Genomic DNA, 25,965 nt, shown 5'->3' with positions numbered 1-25,965 from the left:
TGCAGAGGGATTTTTTTACATACACGTAAAATGGCACCAGAGACAGTGCAGGATTTTCTGTTAACCAATCAGCCCAGGTTCAAGTCCTCGAGACTGGTGCTTAAATCTAGTCTTTTAGTTCATAGAGAACGAGCTTAGTTGGCAATTAAAACTGATAGTGTCAATTCTGATGGAAAATGACAAGTCAAAATTTAACCTGCCTTTTTCTTTTCAAATCATTAGGAAACTTGCTGTGTATTTGGAACATTACCAACTTTCACTTGTTGTGCATTTCTGTTCTTTTGTCCAGTTGTTTGCCCCGCGATGCTAGGAGGGGAAATGCAGATGAAGTCCAGACCAAAGTGCCTGGTGTTTTTTCTTGTGTTCCACATTCCACCTGCCCCCGGGCTCACTGCGGGAGCGTCCTCGGTCCTAGCAACCGTTGCTATGGGCTCTGTTAGCGTTATGCACCGCCCCCCCAATCCCGAACATTGTCTCACCTGGAGCCCCACCTCCCCAGCCGATTCGATTGGCTCCCTCGTTTGATTGACGCGGGCTGTGGAGGAAGCACCTGGATAGGTGGGCGGGGTTGTCAATGCAGTGACATCACAATAGTGCGGAGTTGTGCTGCTCACTTCCATCGCCCTTTCACCTGCTTCAAGTAGCGGAGCATATTCACTCAGTAAGTAGAGAACACCCTGCAATTATCTTCAATGCTTATTAATCTACTTAAGTATAAAGTCATACAATTGTTGAGGGGAGTTTGCACTTTAGATGCGGCACTGCCGTTCTTTGAAGACGGTAGTTATTGGTCAGCTGATATCCAATTGAACTGAATCGTCTCCTGCTCCAATTTAATAATTGTTCAGATAAACTTTATGTGTCTTTTCTCTCGGTGGAATTAGACTACTTCTAGAATAGTTAGGATCTAACTTTGGAGGTGGAATTTACGATGCACGAGCTGGGTTGCTAATCTCTTTCTTTAGTTAGCGTTTTAGATTTTGGATTGTTTTCGCTAATAATGTTATACAAATCCTTTTGTTGATAGGAATCGCAGTCCTACGAAGAGTTCTTGTATGTAAAATAAATTCATGATTTTTAGTTTTGTTTCACTGAACAATATTTTTGTAAAGTTTAAAGAATTAATTCTTCCATAAATTTTACAGGAAAAACCTTTTTAGTTATAACGACCCACGTTTCACCACAACAATTCTTTTCTCGGCCAGTAGTGATTGGGAAAAATATTTGCAGTGAAAATACAAATAAATGAGATTTTTTGATACGGATCTAAAATATTTTGGGATAAATATATACATGGTCCTTGGAGCCGACTTATCCCTGTGTGGTTAACCGTCCCCCCCCCCCCCCCCCCCCCCCCCCCCCCCCCCCCCCCCCGAGTTTAAACATGAGGGCATCCTTTGTTGAGGATTTGAGTTTGGCTTACTACTTTTTGAGTATAGCATACTCGTGCGCATGAATATCTAACCCAGTAAAATAACAGCCAGGATATCACATAGAATACTCCTGGTAATGAAGCACCAAACTTGTATTTAATTGTTCAGTGTAAGTATTGAATAATGCATGTAGCAGTGATGGATAATGACATCTCCCAAGATATAGTGACAATTTTGGAACTGCGTGGAACGGATCGACTGCAATTCCCCTGTGCTGAGTCTGATCTTTTGCCACGTTCCTTGTGGGGAGGTGAAGGGCAGAATCGGGATCTTTCCCTAAAGGAGAAAATATTGATCCTATCAGAAAAAAGAGCGCTCTTGCATACCTTGAAGCAGCTATATAAAGGGCAGCTTAAACTGGTCTCCGTCCCCAGCCCTTTTAACTGGGGCAAGAGAACAGTGTAATAAATTTAAGGAACAGGAAGAAAAATAATCACTTTTATTTGCTGGAAAACAATATTACTTCCCAACAAGTAGTGCTTTAATATTTGGTTCAGATTGATCTTTCCTATAGTTCTGTTTTACATTATATGCGCATTCTTGATGCGAATATGAAATATTGAAAATCAATATATTTTCACATCCCAAATATAACCGTGTGGGAGATTCTGCAGAGCTTTGAATTCTCAATGTTTAAGTACTTTATGCCCTAAGAAGTCATTATCGATGTACTTTCAACAGACCACCACCATTTTTGACAGATTTAAACCAATTTGGATTATGATAATTTGCCAAGCCATTTTCTCTTTGCTTCCCCACTAGCAATCTCAATTCTACTGAAAGTGTAATGTGTAAGTTAACCATATCCCTGACAGAGTTTGCTCCAAAGAGCTGACAAACTGGCTGGTGAAATATGCAGCATAAGATCTAATCTGAATTTAATGTTATCAAACTGTTATTACTATTATCAGATGCGACAAGATCTTTACTGGTGTAACTGTGTACTCTATGTTTGAATATTATAAAGAGCAGTACTTGAAATATTGTTGCAGTATTGATCAAGTCTCAATTTTCAGATATTTAGTCACTTATTGATGTGGTGGACAGTTGACAACTTGAATTTATATTGTATCTTTAATGAAGTTAAATGCCCTTAAGTGCTTCACAAGTTCATTATCAAGCAGCATTTGAAACTGAGGCACATATTAGGACAGGTGAGCAAAATTTTGGCCCGAGAGGGATTTTTTAAAAAAAAATGAGGTGGAGAGGTTTGAAGATGGGATTCCAAAGCTTAGAACCTAGACAGCTGAAGGCATAGCTGCCAATGGTGGAACAATTGAAAATGAAGATGCGCAAGATAACAGAATTGGAGGAGTGTAGACGGTTGTAATGTTGGGGAAGGTTACAGAAATAGGGAATGAGGCTGTGGAGGGATTTGAAAATGGGTGAGGAGCCAATGTAGGTCAACGAGCACAGGGGTGAATGGAACCCAAAATGAGTTATGATATGGACTACAGAGATGTGGATGAGCTCAGGTTTATGTCAAGTGGAAGGTGGGAAGCCAGCCTAGTGTTGGTGATATTACACTATTTAAAATAATGAGGAAGGATAGATGTTGCTGATACCTAATGGCATATCTTACGTAAAAATCTGAGTTTTCTTTCTAAATGGTCGTCTACTGTGTATATAATTTCAGCAAGCACTGTCTTCGTGGTTTGACATTTTATGTCTAACTGCCATTTGCAATATGTCAAAACAATCGAGCACTGTCCTCAAATAATGGGAAAATAAGCGGACTGGCATAGTCAGGGAGACAGTACCATTTTGTGACAAAAACATATCAAAAGCAGTTTTATGTGGTTTGTTGAAGAATTTACGGTCAATCACCATTAACGACTAACTGGAAGCTTCAGGTGATATAGGGTATACAAATATAAGTACACCTACATCTGTCGACAGACAATCAGTTGCTCGAGAGTTGGATTAATTGCTCCCAAAAATGCAATGATTGCAAAGGATTGTAGCTTAATCAGGCAAGGGCTGGCAACCTGATACAGAATCAACCCAGGCCACTTTGGTGGGTACCAGTGCTCTTGTGGAGTTGAGGCTTAGCCCAACACAAACTGGGTCAAGGCACTGGTTGAAGTAGGAGACCTGCTGCAGTAATTTTAAGTACACTGGAGGTGTGCAAAGAAACTGAGTTAGTTACCCTACAAAAACATAACCTGAGGACAGCCAGGTTGATTTTTCAGCACACTGATATTTACACTAGCAAACTATAATAAGCTAGATGGAGAGTCATCAACAACCACAACCATGTGCATATATAGGAATTACCTTTTGATGTAGAAAAAAAGTCTGATATGCTTCATAGTGATATTAAGAAGTGCAGTCTGAGGTTACAGAGATTTAACTTTACAAATAATCATGCAATGCACAACTGTTGAAAGAGAAATGGTGCTTAAAATCCTGAACCATTGAATTTAAAAAGGTCATAGAATAAATTCAGCATGAACCTTCCACATCACTTAGCATGATACAGCTGAAAAGCTTTGGGACTACTTTTCTCATGGCTCTTTCAGAAAATGAGCCTGCTCAAAATATCCCATTAGGATAATAATCCTGTTGATTTGAGTCAAAAGGTGATTTATTTTTTGATTTATTTTAAAATTGAATACTTATCAAATATTAAGTTTTAAAGGAAAGCCTTTTCTGTCCTAAAATCTAATCTACAAAGTTTTTAAAACATTTTAAAATATTATCTTTTTTTTGCCAGAAATCTAACCTTCCATCTTTCCAAAGAAAGGAATAAATTTTTGATTCATTAAAGTGTAAATATGTAGACCTTTTGTCACTAACTTATGCTGTATTTTGGTGTTCTGCTAGCCTTGTATTGCTCAGTATCCTGAGGGGGGTTAGAATGCATAAATCAAATTTGTCACCTCTTCTCATAGAATTAAGATCGGCATAAGAAGCCCTGAGATGATCTATTTGTAATTGTGATATTTTGGTGGTGAGATTGGACCAGGTCTAATAAAGGTTTTGTTGTTTAGGAGGGTATGCTGAAGTTAACAGCAGGACTTCATTATAATTTCTTCATTCGGTTTCCTTCTTGGCAGTTGGCTAGTTGAGTGGGAAAGCCAGCAGTAGAAGGCCACAGCCGCAGTCTGCTGGAGGCAGTAATCAGAGAAGATCAGGGGATGGTGGGAGGAGTAGTGGTGGTGGTGGTGTGGTGCGGGGTGTGGAGGTGCTGGTCAGAGCCAGGTAGGCAGAGAGAGGGAAGGAAAGATTGAGGCTTGGTTTTGGTGGGGGGTGGTGAGGATTGGTGAAGGGTGGGGGGAGGTGATGAGGATTGATGACTGTGGGGCAGGCAGTTTGGATGATGCATTGAAGGGGAGGAGGGTCCAGTAAAATATGGGGGAGATGGCCTGAGACCCAGGTTGAGTGGTTAGGTGGTTTTGCCCCATTGCAATTGGTAGAATGCAGGTCAAAAGTTTGCTTGAGGGCCTTGGGGAGCACTCCTTCTATTGGCTCGCAAAGAATACTCTTAGAAAGCACTTGGCTTCTGCAGTAGGCTCAGGAAACCTGCCAGTAAACCAAGTTTCTATATCCATTTTGCTGGCAAGTTTCCTGAGTCTGAGAAATTCAGGCAACTTTTAAATTTAAATTGGGCTCTCAATTGCACTGGGAGCCCAATTTAAATATTAAAATGCTGTTCCACACCTCTCATTGACAGGACGCTGGCATGCCATAAAAATGGAAGGAGGCAAAATGCAATGTGTTGGGGACATGTTTCTTAATGCCCACCGTCGACCTCCTTCCCATTGTGAAGGGATAATATTTGTTCCCACAATCAGTCCCAGAGCTCATTATTAGTATTACGAGACCTTGCATTATTCTGAAACTTTTTTTTTCATAAGTTGTCCAATGCTTTGACGAGGTGATGATTTTGAATTTTTGCAAACTAACTGTTGGCTGTTCATAATAAATCATGATTTTATATAACATAACTCAGTTTAGTTAGTAACAATTGGCTGAAACCTTCATTGAATTATGTGTATAGTTTAATCATTGCCTTTTTAAAAAATATTAGTGTCATCAATATTATATGCTACATTGGTATATAGGAAAACAGTGTTGGTAACTTAAAGGTATCATGTGCATGTTTATACTACAAAAGGTCAGTAAGAAGAATTGAGGTGTGGTGATAATTGTAATGTTACGAAAGGCATGGACTGTATCTAGTACTAGAACCCTATCCCTGTCTATAGTATAATGGAACCTGAATAACACACAAGTGAATTACTGAGCAGTTGACTCACTGTTGAGAACTGTGTCTACCCATCCGTTCTCCTGCAATTACATTCCTGACCATATGCAGAGATATGGTGTGCTCAGCCTTGATGGTAAGGAATGCAACATTTGATCACATATCTGTCCAAACATCTACCTGATTAACAATCTTGCAGTGTGAGCAATTAATATGTGAAGTATACATCAATTTAAATCTGTCACATGATTTTATGATGCTTGTTTCTAAAAATTATTGACAGGTATCTCAAAAAGAAACTAAGCCACTAAGCCACTAAGCATAATTAATGGGGATCTTTCACTTTAGTATTGAGCAAAGTTTTCCAGCTTGGAATCATAGCATAAAGATTATTTAGTGATAACATGTGAATGTATTGCAGGGCTAGTGAAAGTCGTGCACCAAGTCCAAGGAGCATTATCATTTGGTCCAGCGTCTCGTAATTCACATTGGTAAATCGAGAAGTGATATTGTTATTGCCTGTGCCAGGTTTATCTTTAAGGTTTGCTCTTTTTCAGTGCTGTGAAGCATCTGAAGCAGTGTTTTGGAGCACATTTTTTCCTGGCCATTGAATTTACTGAGGCGGGTACAAGTAGAGTGACAATGCCAGTTTCATGTCCTATTTATATTAGAACTATTTAGGTAAGGGCATGAGGGATATGGAGCAATAGCGGGTAAAATCAAGTGAGTTACAGATTAGCCATAATTGAATTGGAAAACAGCATAAGGTCTGATTGGTCTACTTCTGCTCCTGTGTTCCATTTCTTGAGGCTTATGGAAATTCACTTCATTTAGGTTAGAGGGCAGATTTCAAGGCCTCCTTAACATTATTGAGACATACAATCTTTTGCAAATAGTTATTTTTAAAAGTTACAATAGTGATTTTTAAGAATAGTTGTGCATGTGAGAGTTTATGTGCAAGTACAGTTGCTTCAATGGTACATTTGTAACTTTCAAATTGCAAAATGCACACAGGCCAGGAATGCAACAATAACTAATGCAGGTGTATTTTAAAATGCCTACGATATGTGACTTGAAAAAATGACAGCCATGGAGTCTAATTGCAGTCATGCATGTTTCCTGGTCAACCAGGAGGGAATTACCTCCTCCTTGAAGTGCATGTCCATGCAGCTGGATGTACTTGGGCCACCACATTTCTATAACGGGACAGCTGCTGGAGTCAGGCCTGACTAATGCAGCAGCTCTACAATATTGATTCAGCGAGCACTTTTCTAATGGTAGGATTTTGGTATGTGAGAGATGCTAAATTCAAACAAGCCCTGACTACTGTTGTATAGAATACTAACCGGCATTCTGATGATGTGGCCAGCAAAGTGTTACCTTATGTGATGTGAGCAGCTGATGTAACGTTATTATAATCTGACGTGTGTGACATACTTAAAGACAGCTTTTGTATCTACCTACAAGTGAGAGTCCAGTTCTTTCCTGAGGCTGGCAGCTGGCATCCCAGTTTAGTTAAAGCATTTCTGCATGGTCACCTTCGGTGCTGTAACAATTGTAATTCCATGAGTCACGTGACTATGTTACTAGTCAAAGATGGGGATGTTGGGAACTAACAACATTTTAAATTTTCCATTTCTTGTCCTTGAACCATTGCGATCAAAGATCTGTTCCACTCTTGCTTTCCGTTGTCAATGGGATAGAGTAAATCTGTAGCAAATACATTCTGCAGCTCTTTGTTTATTATTTCAGTGTGACTGTGGTATTAAGTTGATGTCACTTCCTGATTTGTATCTTCCCTCTCCCAAGCACAAGGGAATGGGATGATTACTACTGGCCTTGAAATGGAGGGAAATTATGGATGCAAACCTACATTTTGTATAGATCTATATGTAAACTGACAATAGCCAGCTCTATATCTCTCCAGCATCCCTCCCAATGTCTCCACTGCCTTTGTTATCACACTTCTTGTCCAGTTTCTAGTCATGGTTCAACTTCAATTTCCTTCAGTGAAACTTTCGAAAGACCGAAGCACACTCTGTACCTTTTTGAAATTGAAGGCTCTCCCAATTGCTCAGCTGGTTAAGAGCAGAGTTGCTGAGCTAAATCGACTAGAAGGCCCTAGGTTTGATGTCCAATCTAATCTCATTGGTCAGCTGCGCAGCAATGGGAGTGCTACACTTTGCCTCAGTGCCCTGGGTTTTGGAGAAGAAAAATCAGTTCAAGTTCCTGCTCCTGATTACTATCCATCAAGTGAATGTTTTGAGTTCCCAAAAGATTGAGCTCTGTCAAACTGGCAGTTGAGTGAAACCATATGGATTTTTTTTTTGGAATAAGAGGAAATTACATCCTGTATTGCTAATTCATTATCATCCTGACTGATTGCAAGTGATGCACTACAGGACTAAGGTAGACAAAGAAATCAAATTCTCAGCCTTTATGCACAATGTGTGGATGGCGGTCAGTATTTTAGCCTTCAGAAACATAGACCAAATTATTTTTACAAAGGCAGAGTTCTGCGGATGGTGGAAATCTGAAGTGAAATAGGGAATGATGAAAATACTCAGGTCTGGGAGCACCTGTGGAGAGAAAAACAGTTAATGTTTCAGGACAATGAGCTTTGGCTTGGTGCTGTTGCAGAGCAGAGGGAATAGGGATGCAAGTTCACAGAATATTAAAAGCAGCCCCTCATGTTAAGTTTTGGGAAGGAGCAATGGGTTTAGGATAGTTATATTTAAAACAAAAAAACTATTGATACTTAAGGTTATTTGGATGTAGTTTATTTTTTGTGAAATTACATTAGTGCATTGAGAGTCCCTTGGCTGACTTCCCTGATCTGGCAGACACTCATTTAGAAATGATAGTTGTTGATCTTGTATAGCTCATTGAGCACAGAAGGGAGAAGATGCCAGGTGTTCCACCTTGGGTCGCATTTCAGGTGTCATGGCTGTCCTCCAACTACAATCCATGCTGAGAAACTGGGAAGGCTACATTAGGGAGGATTACCTTCCTTTTTAACAGCTGTTTATCAAAAATGGTCATTAATCAAGCTGTTGGCACCCAACTTATTTCACAGGGGGGTGTGTTCAGACATGACCCATGCTTTTTATGATCTAATGCTTATGGATTTTGCTAGTTTGCTTTCATGTACAAAGAGTTTTCCAGAGCTGGTAAATAAACAGCCACTGTGGTCTGAATTGTCAATTTTAGATATGCCCACTTTTGTATACATTTTTTTTTCCTTACACATGGTAGGGCAAATGATGGAGAGAAGAAGAAAGACCTTGACCTTTTTGTAGCTTCCCTTTCATTGATCCATAAACACTGTCTTTTGCCAAACCTGGTATGAATGTGGCAGTAAAAGATGGAAGGCATGAGCCACTTCAACCTGGATGATGGTCAATAATGGATGAGTATTACTGCTACTCTAGTGGAAATATTGACCGGTATAAAATTAATACATTAATGTCTCTGAAGCAATAATGGAAGGGATGTAGAGAAACAAATTTGCAAAGAAATTATAGAAAGGTGCAAGAATTAGAGTAAATATAGTGGGGGACTTCAATTATCCAAACATAAACTGGGATAAGAATAGTGCAAAGGGATGAGGGGAGAGAGAGAGAGTTCCTGCAATGGGTTCAAGATAATTTTGTGCAGCAGTATGTTCTGAGTCCAACAAGGGCAGGCACTGTTGGACCTGGTTCTGGGGAATGAGTTGACCAAAGTGGATCAAATCAGTGGGAGAGTATTTAAGGGACAGTGACCATTGTATCGTAAGGTTTAGATTGGCTATAGAAAAGGACAAGGAGCAATCCAGAGCAGGGATAATTAACTGGGGTAAAGCCAATTTTTCAATGGGATGAGAATGCATCTGAGTCAAGTGAGCTGGAATCAAATGTTGGCAGAAAAGACAGTGGCTGAACATTGGGCTGCCTTCAAAGAAAATGTATTGCAGGCAATGTCAAGGTACATTTTCTTGAAGGGGAAATGTAGGACAAATAAATCCAGAGCCTGCATTGTTAAAAATTCATTTACAGGATGTGGCTAGGCCAGCATTTATTACCCATTTCTAGTTGCCTTTGAAAAGGTGATGGTGAGCTGCCTTCTTGAACTGCTGCAGTCTATGTGGTGTAGGTACACCCACAGTACTGTTAGGGAGGGAATTCCAGGATTTTGGCCCTACGACAGCGAAGGAACAGCGGTATATTTCCAAGGCAGTGTGGTGAGTGGCTTGGAGGGGAATTTCTAGGTGGTGGGGTTCCCATTTATCTGCTCCCCTTGCCTTTCTAGACAGTAACAGTCATGAGTTTGGATGGTGCTGCTTAAGGAGGCTTGGTGAGATTCTGCAGTACACCTTGTAGATGGTAAACACTATTGCCACTGTTCATCGGTGGTGGAGGCAGTGAATGTTTGTGGGAGGGGTGCCAATCAAGTTCTTTGTTCTGGATGGTGTCCAAGTTTCTTCAATGTTGTCGGATGAGTGCAGCCCCAGGCAAGTGGGGAGTATTCCATCACACTCCTGACTTGCGCCTTGTGGATGATGGACAAGCTTTGGGGAGTCAGGAGGTGAGTTATTTGCCACAGGATTCCAAGCCTCTGACCTTTTCTTGTAGCCACAGTATGGCTAGTTAGTCCAATTCAGGTTCTGGTCAATAGAAACCCCCAGGATGTTGTTAGTGGAGGATTCAGTGATGGTAATGCCATTGAATGCCAAGGGCCGATGGTTAGATTCCCTTGTTGGAGATGGTCATTGTGTGGCACAAATGTTACTTGCCACTTGTCAGCCCAAGCCTGGATATTGTCCAGGCCTTACTGCATTTGGACATGGATTGCTTCAGTATCTGTGGAGACACGAATGGTGCTGAACATTGTGCAATCATCAGCAAACATCCCCACTTCTGACCTTATGATGGAAGGAGGGAATGATGAGGTAGAGGTGGAGATGAAAAGGAAGAAGTGCATGTATGAAAGATGTCAGGTAGAAGAATCAAAGAAGAATCAGGCTGAATACAGAAGTGGGAAAAGTAATAAAAGCAAGGAGAGAGCATGAAAAGAGACTAATGGCTAATATAAAAGGGAATCCCAAGGTCTTCTATAAGCATATAAATAATAAAAGAGAGTAGGGCTGATTAAGAATTTAAAAAAGGAATTGCATGTGGAGGCTGGGAGAAATAGCGGCGGTATTGAATGAATACTTTGCATCTGCCTTCACAAAGGAAGAAGGTGCTACCCAGGCTGAGGTGAGAGAGAAGGTAACTGGTACACTAGAAGAATTTACAATTGACAGAGGTGTTAGAAAGGTTATCTTTTCTTAAAATAGATAAGATGCCGGGACCAGGTGAGATGCATCCAAGAGTACAGAGGGAAGTGAGAGTGGAAATTGCAGAGGCAGTAGTGATAATTTTCCAGTCTGCCTTAGACACCTGGGTGGTGCCAGAGAACTGGAGAACTACAAATGTTACACCCTTGTTCAAAAAGGGGTGCAAGGATAAAGCCGACAACTACAGACCAGTCAGTCTAATGTCGGTGGTAGGGAAACTATAGTTTGGGACAAAATCAGTAATCACTTGGACAGCACTGTGGAGGTACCTACACAACATGGACTGTAGAGGTTCAAGAAAGCAGCTCACCATCACCTTCTCAAGGGCAATTAGGGATGGGCAATAAATGCTGGCCTAGCCAGTGACACCCACATCCCGTAATTGAATTAAAGTGCAGGATAATTAAGGAAAGTCAGTATGGATTCATTAAATGAAAATCATGTTTAACTAATTTACTGGAGTTTTTAGAGAAGGTTGATGAGGGCAATGCCGTTAATGTGGTGTATATAGATTTTCCAAAAGGCATTTGATACAGTGCCACACAACAGACTTGTCAGCAAAATCTAGCTCATGGAATAAATGGGAAAGTCGGCACTTGGATAAGAAATTGCTGAGTGACAGGAAATAGAGTAGTGATAAATAGTTGTTTTTCAGATTGGAGGAAGGTCTGTAGTGGATTCCTCAGGAGCCAGTGATGGGACACCCTTCTTTGTTCCTGATATCAATGACCTTGATGGTAATGTTAAAGGCATTATTTCAAAATTTGCAGATGATATAAAGATTGGAAATGTAAAACGTGATGAAGATGTCCTTTTCAAGACTAAGTTGGCAGATTGGGCAGACAAGTGGCAGATGAAATGCAGTGCAGATAAGTATGAGGTGATTCATTTCGGCAGGAAGAATATGAAGAGGCCGTACAAAATAAAGGGAGAAACTCTGAGGGAGATGCAGGAACAATGGCACCAATGTCTGACTATATGTACATAAGTCATTGAAGATGGCAGGGCCTGTTGAGTCATTACTAAAGTCTGAGATACTACATGCTTTAACAGGGACGTTGGGGAGAAGAGTAAAGAGGTCATGTTGAATTTGTATAAGATGCTAGTTAGGCCTCATCTGGAGTAATGTGTCCAGTTTTAGGTGTCATACTTGAGGAAGGATGTGAAGGCATTGGAGAGAGTGCAGAGGAGATTCACAAGATTGATTCCAGGGATGAAGAATCTATTTATGAGGATAGATTGGAGAAGTTGGGATTGTTTTCCTTGGAGAAAAGAAAGACGAGAGGAGACTTGATAGAGGTATTCAAGATCCTGAGGGGTATGGACAGGGTAAGTAGTAGAAACTGTTCCCACTAGAGGGCATAAATTGAAAATAATTGGCAAAAGAAGTAAATGTGACGTGAGGAAAACATTTTCAGCCAGAGGGTGGTTGGAATCTGGAACGAACTTCAAGTGTGGTGGAGGCAGGCTCAATAGAGGCATTCAAAAGGGAATTGGGTTGCTATCTGAAAAGCGAGAATGTACAAGGTTATGATGGTAAGGCAGGGGAGTGGTGACTAGGTAGAATGCTCTTTTAGAGAGCCAGTGCACATTGGATGGGCTGAATGGCCTCCAATTGTGAATTTTGGGCTGATATATTAGACATTGTATGGAGCTATCCCACAGCATATAACGTAAAGGCATATCTGCTAGATCTGCACTATGGATGAAGAATTTAAGACCAGAGGTTACCACAATAAAATAGTACATTGTCTCTAGTACGGGAAATGGCTTTTATATCTCAATTACAGGAAATTGCATTTCAGAGCACTTTTTAATAACCATGTGCTAGGCTGAGAGAAATGAAATTGGTAGATTTCTGTTTAATTTTGAGGGTGAACATAATGTACGGTAATAAAAGGGTTTTTAAAAAATTCATTCATGGATGTGGGCTTCACTGGCTGGGCCAGCATTTATTGCCCATTCCTAGTTGGCGGTGAGCTGCCTACTTGAACCACTACAGTCCATGTGGTGTTAGTACACCCACAGTGCTGTTAGGAAAGGAGTTCCAGAATTTTGACCCAGTGACAGTGAAGGGACGGTGAGTGACTTGGAGGGGAACTTCCAGGTGGTGGTGTTCTCACCTATCTGCTGCCCGTGTCCTTCTAGATGGTAGTGGTCATGGGTTAGAAAGGTGTTGTCGAAGAAGCCTTGGTGAATTCCTGTAGTGCATCTTGTAGATGGTACACACTGCTGCTACTGTGTGTTGGTGATGGAGGGAGTGGATGTTTGTGGATGTGGTGCCAATCAAGCAGGCTGCTTTGTTCTGGACAGTCCCAATCTTTGAGTGTTATGGGAGCTGTGCTCCAGGCAAATGGGGAGCATTCCATCACACTCTTGACTTGTGCCTTGTAGATGGTGGACAAGCTTTGGAGAGTCAGGAAGTTACTTGTCACAGGACTCCTAGCCTCTGACCTGCTCTTGTAGCCACTCTATTCATATGGCTAGTTCAGTCCAGTTTCTGGTCAATAGTAACCCCCAGGATGTTGATAGTGGGGCATTCAGTGATGGTAATGCCACTGAACATCAAGGGGTGATGGTTGGATTCCCTCTTGTTGGAGTTGGTCATTGCCTGGCACTTGTGTGGCACAAATGTTACTTGCTGCTTGTCAGCCCAAGCCTCGATATTGTCCAGGTCTTGCTGCATTTGGACATGGACTGCTTCAATATCTGAGGAGTCACAAATGGTGCTGAACATTGTTCAATTATCAACAAACCCCCCCCACTTCTGACCTTATGATGGAAGGAATGTCATTGATGAAGCAGCAGATGGTTGGGCTGAGGGCACTACCCTGAGGAACTCTTGCAGTGATGTCCTGAAGCTGAGATGATTGACCTCCAACAACCACAACCATCTTCCTTTTTGTGCTAGGCATGACTCCAACCAGTGGAGAGTTTTCCCCCGATTCCCATTGACTCCAATTTTACTAGGGCTCCTTGATGCCACACTTGGTCAAATGCTGCCTTGATGTCAAGGGCAGTCACTCTCACCTTACCTTGGGAGTTCACCTCTTTTGTCCATGTTTGAACCAAGGCTGTAATGAGGTCAGGAGCTGAGTGGCCCTTGCGGAACCCAAACTGGATGTCACTGAGCAGGTTATTGCTAAGCAAGTGCTGCTTGATAGCACTGTTGATGACCCCTTCCATTACTTGCTGATAATCGAGAGTAGACTGATGGGACGGTAATTGGCTGGGCTGGACTTGTCCTGCTTTCTGTGTACAGGACATACCTGGGCAATTTTCCACATAGCCGGGTAGACGCCAGTGTTATAGCTGTACTGGAACAGCTTGGCTAGAGGCATGACAAGTTCTGGAGCGCAAGTCCTCAGTACTATTGCCAGAATGTTGTCAGGGCCCATAGCCTTTGCAGTGTTATCAGGGATAGGTGGGAATGTGGAGTTGAGGTTGCAGTCAGATCGCTCACGATCTTTTTGAATGGTGGAGCAGGCTTGAGGAGTTTGAGTGACCTCCTACTCCTAGTTCGTATGTTCATACATACATGCCTGGACAATGTAATGACTCAGTTGTTAAACTGAGGTCCTGTCTACCTCAGATGTAAAAGAGAAAATGCTGGAAATACTCAGCAAGTTTGGAGAAACGTTATTAACCATTTCCAGCATTTTCTTGTCTTTTTTTTTCTCTCATTATGCAAATTCAGTTTTCTCTCCTCTCCACCCACCTCCTCTCCCTGGTCCCATGATTGCTCAGCTGCTCAGAGAATAATTGGTGCTAAACGTAACAGATTTTCAGTAAATTGAGAATGAAGAAAATAAGCTGGTTGAAGTTTCAGCACCATATTAATGCTTGCACCATAATTGAATTTTAGATAATCACAACATTTTGCTTCTATTAGTTTAAATTGATCAATACCAAACATTTATCACTCTAAGGAATTTTCCTGATACAGTATCTGTTCTAATTTTACTCACATTTTGAGCATTCCTTTAAAGCTTTTGTCTTATTTTGGGAAAAGCTTATCTGAATTTACTGTTATTTAAGCAATCTGTCTTTGACTAAGTTACAACCCTGCAGTTCAGGGTGAAGTCAGTCATTACCTTTCTAGATACAGGAGTTGAAATTGGACAAGATTCAGGATCCAAAATTATGTACTCTGCCTAACATTGCGTATCAATGACTTTAATAGAAATGGATATTGGTCATGTTGTATAGTGGTCAGCAATTGTCATTGCATCTGTTTTGTCTCATTTTCATCTGGCCCAATTTCACGCCATAGGTTTTTTTCTAATACTACTTTTAACTTACTTTCTTGTTACACTTAGATAAAAGCAAAAAACTGTGGATGCTGGAAATCTAAAACAAAAACAAAAATACCTTGAAAAACTCAGGTCTGACAGCATCTGTGGAGAGGAATACTATTAACGTTTCGAGTCCGTATGGCAACAGAACTAAGGAAAAATAGAAGAGAGGTGAAATATAAGCTGGTTTAAGAGGTGGAGTGGGATAAGTAGAGCTGGATAGAGGGCCAGTGATAGGTGGAGATTGCCAAAAGATGTCATAGACAAAAGGACAAAGAGGTGTTGACGGTGGTGATATTATCTAAGGAATGTGCTAATTAGGTGACATTAAGGGTAGAAAACAGGACGAGCAAGGTACAGATAGCCCTAGTGGGGTGGGGTGGGGGGAAGGGATCGAAATAGGCTAAAAGGTAGAGATAAAACATTGGATGGAAATATAATGGAAATAGGTGGGAAAAGAAAAATCTCTATAAATTATTGGAAAAAAGGGGGATCGGAAAGGGGGTGGGGATGGAGGAGAGAGTTCATGATCTAAAGTTGTTGAACTCAATATTCAGTCCGGAAGATGAGGTGCTGTTCTTCCAGTTTGCATTGAGCTTCACTGGAACATTGCAGCAGGCCAAGGACGGATGTGTGGGCATGAGAGCAGAGTGGAGTGTTGAAATGGCAAGCGACAGGGAGGTCTGGGTCTTGCTTGCGGACAGACCGAAGGTGTTCCGCAAAGCGGTCACCCAGTCTGCGTTTGGTCTCTCCAATGTAGAGGAAACTGCATTGGGAGCAGCGAATGCAGTAGGCTAAATTGAGGGACCTGCAAGTGAAATGCTGCTTCACTTGAAAGGAGTGTTTGGGCCCTTGGACGGTGAGGGGGTTTTGGTGGGGGGGGGAGTAAAGGGGCAAGTGTTGTACCTTCTGCGGCTGCAAACTGGAGGAACAGCACCTCATCTTCCGACTAGGCACTTTACAGCCTTCCGGACTGAATATTGAGTTCTCCACTGTGCATTGGTGGTGGAGGTAGCAGATGTGGCAGATAGTTGAAGAGGTGCCAATCAATACTGAAGCAGATACACAGATACTGAAGCATTCTGTTCCTGTGTGCATCAAGACCTGAACAACATTCAGACTTGGGGTGATGTGTGGCACAAATGTTACTTGCCACTTAAGTGCCAGGTGATGACCATCTCCAAGAGAAAATCCAACCATCTCCCCTTGACAATCAATGGCATTACCATCACTGAATCTCCCATTATCAACATCCTCGGGCTTATCATTGACTAGAAACTGAACTAGACCAGCCATATAATCACTATGGCTACAAGAGCGGGTCAGAGGCTGGGAATTCTGTGGAGAGCAGCTGACAATCTGACTCCACAAAGCCTGTCCACCAACTACAAAGAACAAGTCAGGTGTGCAATGGAATATTCTCCATGTGCCTGGATGAGTGCAGCTCCATTTATACTCAAGCTCAATGCTATCTAGGGCAAAACAGCTTCAACATTGTTTCCCTCCTCCACTAACACACGGTAGCAGCAGTGTGTACTATTTACAAGATGCACTGCAGCAACTCACCAAGGCCCCTTTGACAACAAATTTCACTCTTAACCTCTATCTCCTAGGACAAGGGCAGCAGGTGCATGGGAAGACCACCACCTGCAAGTTCCCCTCCAAGCCTCATCATCCTGACTTGGAACTATATATCACCATTCCTTCACTGTCGCTGGGTCAAAATCCTGGACCTGTGGTAAGTGACAGGTGCTGCAGATTTGGAAAGCCAATTCGTACTGGCTCATCCAAATCCAGTTTTTACTTGTTGGTAATTTGTGTGACCAATTGGGTGAGCCACAATTTCTGCCTTTACGTTGTTGATGAAACTCTCATCCTTTCCTTTCATTTCCAGAAACTACTTTACAGTTCTCCCTGATTGATCTCTCTCTTCTACTTGCTATGAACTTTTAGCGTTTTTTACTGTTTTATCTACTAGATGATGACTACAACAACTTGCATTTACGTAGCATCTTCAATGTAGTTAAACATCCCATGGATTTCACAAGCTGAAGCAGACATAATTTAGCTTTGGGTCATTTGATGTAACCTCCATGTGACTCAATATTTTGGAGGTAATGGCTTAAGAGGATTGAAAGGAATATTGGCAGAAAGGCTTAGGGAAGGAATAGCAGAGCTTAGGCAGCTGATGGTTATACTGCCAATGGTGAAGTGAGAGAATTCAGGGAAGTGCAAGAGGCCAGAATTAGAAAAGTGCAAAGATCGTGGAGCCTTGTAGGGCTGGAGGAGGCAATTGCAGTGATAGCTGAGGCCATGCTGTTTGAATTATGAGGATGAGAACTTTAAAATTCGTGCACTGCCGAACCAGGAGTCAATGGGTCAGCAGGTGATAGGCGAATGGGAATTCGGATATAGGGAGCAAAGTTTTTGGAGGAGGTCAAATTTCCAGAGTGGTAGGTGAGAGGCTAACTAGGCATTAAATCAGTTGAGTTGGGAGATGAAAAAAGCATGGATGAGGGTTTAATCTGTGGAGGGACAGAGATGGTTGATGTTATAGATAACAAAGTCAGTGGCCTTGTTAGAGAGGGTATGGGGTGGGAAGTTCAATTTGGTGTAAAATAGGATGCTGAGTTTGCAAAAAGTCTGCTTCAACCTCAGTGGCCAGGAAGAGGATGGAGTCTTTGGCTAGGGAACAGAGTTTGTTGCTGGAACTGAAAGAAATGGCGTGTTTTCCTAATATTAAATTGTCTAATCAGAAATTTCCTCCAATTGGCATGACTAATCAGTGTTCTGAGTCCCACTCCTCATCACTCCTGTCCTTGCTGACCTACATTGGCTGCAGACCCTCCAATGCTCCAAATTTAAAATTCTATTCTTGTTTGAATCCCTTTTGGGACTTGCCCTTCGCACTTCTGTAACCTCCTCTAGCCCTACAATCCTCATGCCTCTGCAGGATTGTCAGTTTTCCAGGAATTTAATTTATTAATCTCCTGGGCACTGCTGAAGCAAGCTGGGGGAAAAATCATAGGGCATTCAAACAAATAGTATTTTAATCATTATTTTTGAACACTTTTTATTAATTATAAACCTAATGAAAATTGAGGTCAGAAGGCTGCATAAGGTGGGCAAGGCAGCGGAGGTGAGAGGGTATATACTGAAACCTCCAGGAATGTGTCCATCCAGAGTTGGGAACCCTTCTCCTCTGATTCTGGCTTCTTATGCACCCTCCCTCCCCTTTCCTTTGCTTTATGCAGGGGGGAGAAGGTAGTGTAGTGGCAATATCATTAGACTAGTAATCCACAGACCCCGGTTAATGTTCTGGGGACATCGGTTCACTCAAATCTCACCATGGCAGCTGGTGGAATTTAAATTCAATTCATGAAATCTGGAATATAAAGCTGGAGATGATCTAGAAATCCATCTGGTTCACTAATGTCCTTCTGGGAAGGGAAATTTGTTCTTCTGATTTGGCCTATGTGACTCCAGATCCACAGTAATGTGGTTGATTCTTAACCGCCCTCTAAAATGGACTCGCAAACCACTCAATTCAAGGGCACTTGGCGCTGCCCACATCTCATGAAGGAAGGAATATTTTTAAAAAAGCAGCTGCGTCTTCAGCCATTTGCAGCCCACACTTTTGAAATTGTCTCCCCAAATCCCTTGTCTTTGAAGATGATTCTGAAAATCCATCTCTTTGGAATATTGAAACTGCGCCAGTTGTTTAACATTCTGCTCATCACCTTACAGCCCCAGAATAAATTACATAGCAATTTTCCAAAGGGTAACCAGACTTTAAAGAGGATTGATCATTAATTTTGCTAGTTGTCTGTCAGCTTGGTTTTATTATTCCTGTGCTTTGCTTAATATTATGGTTATTTGTAAATGCAGTGGCATTTGTATCTTTATTACTAGCAAGGGGGTGATGGCACATTGCTATCTCATTAAAAGGCAATTAATTTTTAGCTGCATGATGTGTATAAATGGAAACTCAGCTACATAACAAGTTTCTGCTTAAAGGCCATCAAAGCAATGGCAATGAGATCCCAGCTGGCCTTGCTTTTTGTCCATATTATACTTAATTTGTAAGTCATTTTGACAAAATGAATTCTAATCTTCAAATAATTAACTTTGTAAGATAAGGGATACAGGAGCTAGCTTTTGTTGGTGAGGTGTAACTCCTGAAAGATCTTGACTTGTGAAACTATTGTTTTTAACAGGTGAACCTGTTGTGTGACCTTTAGCTCAATTTATTAGCCAGAATTTAGTTAAACATATGAGGGTCCTGCACACCAGTTGGAGAATGAGTGGGACCCCAGTATCATCTTTCCTGTGCTATTTTGGTCCAAATCTGGATAGACTCAGGCCTCCCATTTGATCAAGCTCCCAGTGGGACATCCTGCCCCCAGTCAGAGGCCAGCAGCTCTCTAGTACCAGCAATGACACTGGGAGCGATGGGTACTGCTTGTAGCTGCTTGTAATACAGTGAGCCTTCACCAGGGATCATCACCAGATCCCTGGTGAGAGGCAAGTGGGGGGTGGTAGGGGGATGGTTGTTGTGGGAAGGAGTTCATGGGTTGGTGGGGGTCGGGGTGGGGGGGGGGCGGGGATTGAATGGAAGCATAGGGAGTGGCATTCAGTGCTGCCCTTTCCCAATGCTGGGACCATTGATTGAGCAACGAGTGCCTGTAAATGAGGATCCCTTATAGCCTATTGGCAAACCTGAGAGGGTTTGCTGGGTAGCTTTCTGTGGGTACAGGAGACTTGCATAAGTTCCATTAAATTCTAGTGGGAAAAGTGATAATTGGTGTCGAGTGGTTGTTTAACATGACTAAATAACATTCCGGCACCAGCAGGCAGGTTTATTGCAATGGACTGTTCCCACATCTCACTAAATGCTGGCCCTTTTTTTCCTGTCACCCAGGAGTCAGATGTGGGGCTTCCTGCCCTTAAAATCTATCAATTATCCCTTAGCCCCCCATCTTGCCCACTCCAGCAGATCACACTAAATTCCACCCATAATCTCTTATATTTTGAATTATTTAAATTACTGCAATGTCAAGGGGATCTCCAGGTCCCCAGCAGCATTGATATTATCAGACAGGGAAGGCAGCCAATAAAATTGAAAAATTCTCACAGACAGCAAACCAGGAAGTTTAAAGCACTGATCACCCTTCATTTTTATATTTTCAGATCATGCAATAAATCATTGATTGGCTTAAGATAGGCTGAAATTTCAGAAATAAACTTACAATTACAATATATGGAATTTTTTATCATCATGCAGAAATTTGACATTCCACGATTTAAAAAAAAATTCATTCCGGGGATGTGGGCTTCGCTGGTTGAGACAGCATTTATTGCCCATCTCTAGTTGCTCCTGAGAAGGTGGCGGTGAGCTGCCATCTTGAACTGCTGCAGTCCACAGTGGTGTTAGGAAGTTCCAGTATTTTGACTTGGTGACAGTAAAGGAACGGCAATATATTTCCAAGCCAGGAGGTTGAGTAACTTGGAGGGGAGCTTCTGGGTGGCAGTGTACCCATCTGTCTGCTCCCCTTGTCCTTCTAGATGGTAGTGGCCGTGGGTTACAGAATTAGCATTTTGGGGCTAATGTGGATGTTACTATGCTGCTTAAAACAGTTATACCTCATTCAACATTCATTCTGTGGAGACTTCAACAACACGGCCTTTGGAAAAGCATAGAATAACCTCTAGATTTCTGATATTCTGTGCATATGTGGATTTGCTGTCAGCTTCAGTGGTGTAACAACGGCAAATGCTGGCAGTTTTGCCATCATTACCTGGGCCAGTATGTTAGCGCATTGAGTTTTCAACATGACGACTTGTGTAGTGAAATATCAGTTATGGTCGCCATTTTTATTCACAATGCAGCTGTCTGAAGGGAGGAACTAGACCAATGGTGGAGGGCCCTCCACAAAACTCATGGTTTTTTAATGTGAATTGAGATGCAGTGTTAATAGCAAGTGTGACTTTGGATATCCTACTTCATGATGAAGATAGAGGTAAATTATATTTAAAAGGCCTGAATTTTTGTGTGGTGTTCACTGCATCACCCATTTCATAATTACTAGTAAGAAGAGGGATGTCCTATTCTGTGGATAAAAACTTCTGGACATGGAATATATTTGAAGATCTGAGTTTTTGGGCATCTGATGTCTATACAGCATTGTAATCTTACGGCAGGCAACAAATTAAACAGGCTGCCTTTGCATTCACCATCTAATGAGAGAGACTACAGCACTGGATGTCAGCAATATCACTGGGAGGGGTGGGCACTGCTAAGGCAGGTGGATGAGCATGACGACACCTCAAAGTAGAGAAGCTTTAAGATGGCTGCAGGATAATTGAAAAAAAAATTTAAATTTAAAAAAGGACCAAAGCTGTTGGGTCGTCATTGTGGAGGGCAAACCCCTCCAAAGGAATGATCGTGGCCACAGGTGTCGTTGTTTTGAGCCTTGGAGCTCCATCATTGAGCGTTTGAGAGGAGGCTCCGATAGACCTCTGACCTGCCCCAGAAATCTGCATCCAAGTAGTTTCTGTGCTCCAGATTCAACGAGGGCTCATCTAACACCAGGGAGGTTCCCTGGGCTTGGGATAATGGCCCTTGATTGGGGCCTGAATAGTATTGATGGGCTGCTAATGCCTGTGGAAGCCTACTCCTGGGAAACTCACCTGGTGGTTGGACAGCATTAGGGAGGAGTCCTAACACGATACTTTCCTGGCTCTGCTCTGCCCCCACCCCAGCTCCAAAACCTCTTCCAAGGGATCCATAAAATTCTGCCCTGTGCCTTCTGCTGTCTATAGTATGCTGTAATATTTGCAATTTGAACAAAAATGCAATTTAACATTGTAGTTGGAGTTAGGCATTGTATAAACTGTTTTGTCATGTTGAAATAGGATTTAAAATTAATGTAGCCCTTGTTACAAAGAATTGTAGCCCGTGGAAAATATATATTAAATGTGTCTTTCAGTAATAGTCAGTAATGAACAACAGGTTAATTTGTTTGATAAATTATGATGCGTCAGTGGACTCAGACACCGCTGAAGTTTACCATGTCTGAGCTCCCTTGGCAATTTTAAGAATAAGCAATAAACATTGAGGAAATAAGTGGAGAGAAAAATAATGCTTGTCGGCATATGTGTGTTTTCTACAAAGTATTTTCAGAGATTCCTGACCTGCATCCTTCACTTCCAGCCATCTCATTCTCTTGAGATTTGTTCAAGAGCATAGTCTGTCAATCAATCAGCGATTTAAGTGGTGATGGGTAGTAATGCGTGAACCAGTCTTTCTGAATTAACGACACGATATGTCTAGAACACAAAATAGCCAAATTCTGTGAAAGATAGCTGCTGGAAATGAATTTCAGTCTGTTTGTACGCTGCTGTAATGTAAAAAATTCAGAATGTGCAGTGAGGTCAATAAAATTTTGAGTTCAAAGCAACTTCAGAGATACTGAAGAGAATAATCACTGGGAAATTGATATGTGTGACCTATGTGTGCATACATAGGAATGTTTTTTATCTGCATAGTTGTTTGCTTTGCAAGACAATTTGTTAGTGGATAAATGGGGTAATCGGTAATGCAGCTTCTATATTGAATCCAGTTATGATAAGTAGTAGAAAAACTGAATCATACTTCAGATAACCCCAGCATGTGACACCTCCAAACTTGCAATATCTTTCAGAACAGGCTCGGCCTGGTCACTGTCAAATGAGACAACATTGTTCCCTTTGGGGCTAATTCATTAAAATCTTTAAAAGCTATGCACAGAATTTTTGCCCCCATTATGGGGGTGGCAACAGAGGTGGGCGTACCTGTAATTTTGCACCACTGGCTGGGATGCCAGCACTATCCCATCATGGACTATATCTGGAGTGGAAGAGCTACCTGCCCACAAGTATCAGGTAGCCAGTTAAGCTTAACTTGTAGCCAATTATCAGGCATCAACTGGAATTTTCCAGTTGGCCTATGGGACCACATGTCTTTAGAGCCAGTTGCCTTGGGTTGGCCTCCTGGTGGTAGAATGGGGGCAAGTACTCGAGGCAGGCTTTGAGGCCCTCTGCCCCTACTTAGCTGCAGTTGCAGGCTGTCCTGTGGAGAGGTGACCTTGCAGCTGTGGCCATTCTTTAAAATTTTAATTCTTGAAAAGTCATCTCTCTTCATTACCTGCAATTGGCAGGCTGCAGCTCCTTCTGAACTGTAGGACCTCCTATTGGCCCTCGAGTTTTGAGAGCCTGCTGGCCTTCCATCCTTAATTGGGCAGTGAGTGTACCCTCCAGCCTCTAAGGAGTCAATCAAGAGCAAGGCCCAGGCTGGTGGCTGTTCCAAGATGCAGTGCAGGGTTGGGACCTCTACTACATCCTGATATTGAGCTCCTGACTCAAAACCCAAGATCCTGCCCGTGACTCCAATTTGAGTTACAGCCTTCAGACTTCAAATTTTGAAACTTACCCAATAGACAAGGAGCTGTGGACAGACCACATGGGGTATGTAAGCTAGTCAGTTGAGACTTAAGAAGAGAACGGAATCGAATAAAATATGATTAAAATTAGTGATCCCATCCTGAATACTTTATGTCAACCAATATGAATATCATTGACTGTGGGTATGGAGGGATTTATAGCTCAAATTATCCTATCCTCCCAACTGGATGAGGGCAATAAGCTGCAATAAAATCCAAAAACTAATTGCAAATGACAGGCTTGTCTTTTTAAAGTATTGTATTACTTAGACATTTGTCTCCCATGGGGCTGGAGGAACTATGGGCAGCAAGACTCTGCCACCAGCCCAGGTCCATTGCAATCTCTTGCTACAGCCCAGGTGGAGTCCTGTTCTTGAAGGTTCTCCTTAAATGCATTTCACAAAGTCTATTTCGGCCAGCCCTGTTGTCGTCTTCCATCTTGTGGTGTTCATTCTGCTGTCACTCCAAGAGGTGAAATACGTGTCCTGTCAGCCTCCGTTGTCTCTCCATGTCCTGCAGGCACCTCTGGCCAGTCCTCTGTAGTGCTCTTATTGTGATGCCCAGGATCTTACGCATGCAGCACTGGGGAAAGATGTCCAACTTAGGTGACGACTTTGCTGGTCTCTTCCAATTCTCACTGGCATAGATTGCAGTTGGTACGACTATGGACATGTAGAGTTGCAACTTCATGGCCATGTTAATGGTTTTGGCTGCCCAGACCATGTGGAGCCATTGGAAGACTGCTGCTTTGCTGATTCTTGTGTGCGCACGATCTCTGCATCACCCTCCCTGGAGATTTTGCTTCTGGAAGAGGTCAACATCTGTTATGGTTCTGGGCAGTGCAGGAGCCTTTGTTGCCATCTAGTCATCATTTGCCTTGGTATTCTCATAGCTGACCAACCATGGCACTGCTATTTAATAGTGGTGGCCATGTCATGGCGCAGTTCATTGGCCAGCAATGCAATGTTTTATTGTATATGATAGCATTTTTTTTGCTCTGTGTGCAGGTCATTCTGGCGATGACAAAGCTCAAGAAAGAATTGCAACAATAGGTTCCAAGGAATCTGAATGGCTGAAGTTGATAAACTTTGGTTTCATCCATGAATTAGTGTTCTTTAGTGATGTTTGCCTGTCGACGCCAGTGCCGTTTTAATTTTCTCTCCCACTCCCACCATGACCTTTTCGGTTCTTAACTTCCTACACTGTTTTAATGAAGCTCAATGAAAGCACGAAAAATAGCACATTGGTCAGCGTTTTCTGGCATAAAATGATGCGCGATGACATCGGGCAAGCATCCTGACCGCGCATCATTCCAATCTTTCATTCGGCAGGCGCATACCGAAGGCTGCACGCTTGCCAAACTGTCAAAGGCCTGTTAACACAGCAATTCAACTAATTGTCAGGGCTGCCCATCCAACCTTAAGGTTGGCGGGCAGGTGAAAGAGCCCAAGCACCCTTCGCATTTTTCATGAAACCTCATCCAAGGGTGGAATGAGGCTTTATGAAGGGTTTATTAAATTAACAAATATTTATTAAGCACTTGATAAATATGTCCCAGCTCATGGGGGACATGTGCAAATGACTTTTAACTTTTTTTATTTTGAAGTGTCAAATTCAACTTAATCTCCGAGGCAGCTCCGTGCCTCAGGGAGATTTCTGTGCTCTTCCGCGCACATGCGTGAAAGTGCGCAGGCCCCGACTCTCTCTCCCTCCCCCCACCGCTCGCACAGGAAGCGTGCTTAAGTGGCCCGCCCACATAAAATGGCACGCAGCCGATTGCAGGTGGCAATTGGTCCCGCTCCTGACCAGCCCACCCAATGGGGAGAAAATTCTCCTCATTGTCTTTTGACTCGGCACTTCACAGACTTCTGGACTCTCTATTGATTTCAACGATTCCAGATCATGACAAATGCTCCCGTTTTCCAGACATCCAGTTCTGCGGTTGTCATTAACAGCTCCTCTAAACTTGTCTTCTTTCTTTACTAGTCCCATTACCATGCCATTTTGCCTGACACCATCACTCCTGCCATCCAACCCAAGCAGAAACGTGCCCTTTTTGTTCTTTCCTCTCCTTCCCCAACTTCCCTGCTTCTGTACTTGCTTAAAGCCTCCTTTATCTCTAACCTTCTTTCAGCTCTGACCTGAAATGCAAACGTTTTTCGTTTCTCTCTTCCCAGATATTGCCTGAAGTACTGAGTGTTTCCAACATTTTCTGTTTTTTATTTAA

At 42.3% G+C, this 25,965-nt stretch overlaps 1 protein-coding gene across 1 annotated transcript in view; it reads left to right on the top strand.

Moving 5' to 3' along the window:
• The first annotated feature begins 584 nt into the window (after window positions 1-584).
• The window catches only part of LOC121290071 (plastin-1-like), a 135,779-nt gene continuing 110,398 nt past the window's right edge, over window positions 585-25,965 (top strand). The window contains exon 1 of the mRNA XM_041210230.1: window positions 585-661. The gene's annotated coding sequence lies outside the window, so the exon portion shown is untranslated. The remainder of the gene's footprint in view (window positions 662-25,965) is intronic.

This window comes from Carcharodon carcharias, chromosome 2 (genome assembly GCF_017639515.1).
Source record: "Carcharodon carcharias isolate sCarCar2 chromosome 2, sCarCar2.pri, whole genome shotgun sequence".
In the NCBI taxonomy this organism is placed as follows: Eukaryota; Metazoa; Chordata; class Chondrichthyes; order Lamniformes; family Lamnidae; genus Carcharodon; species Carcharodon carcharias.
Note: the sequence above shows the minus strand (reverse complement) of the source record. Positions and strands in the feature narration are given on the sequence as shown.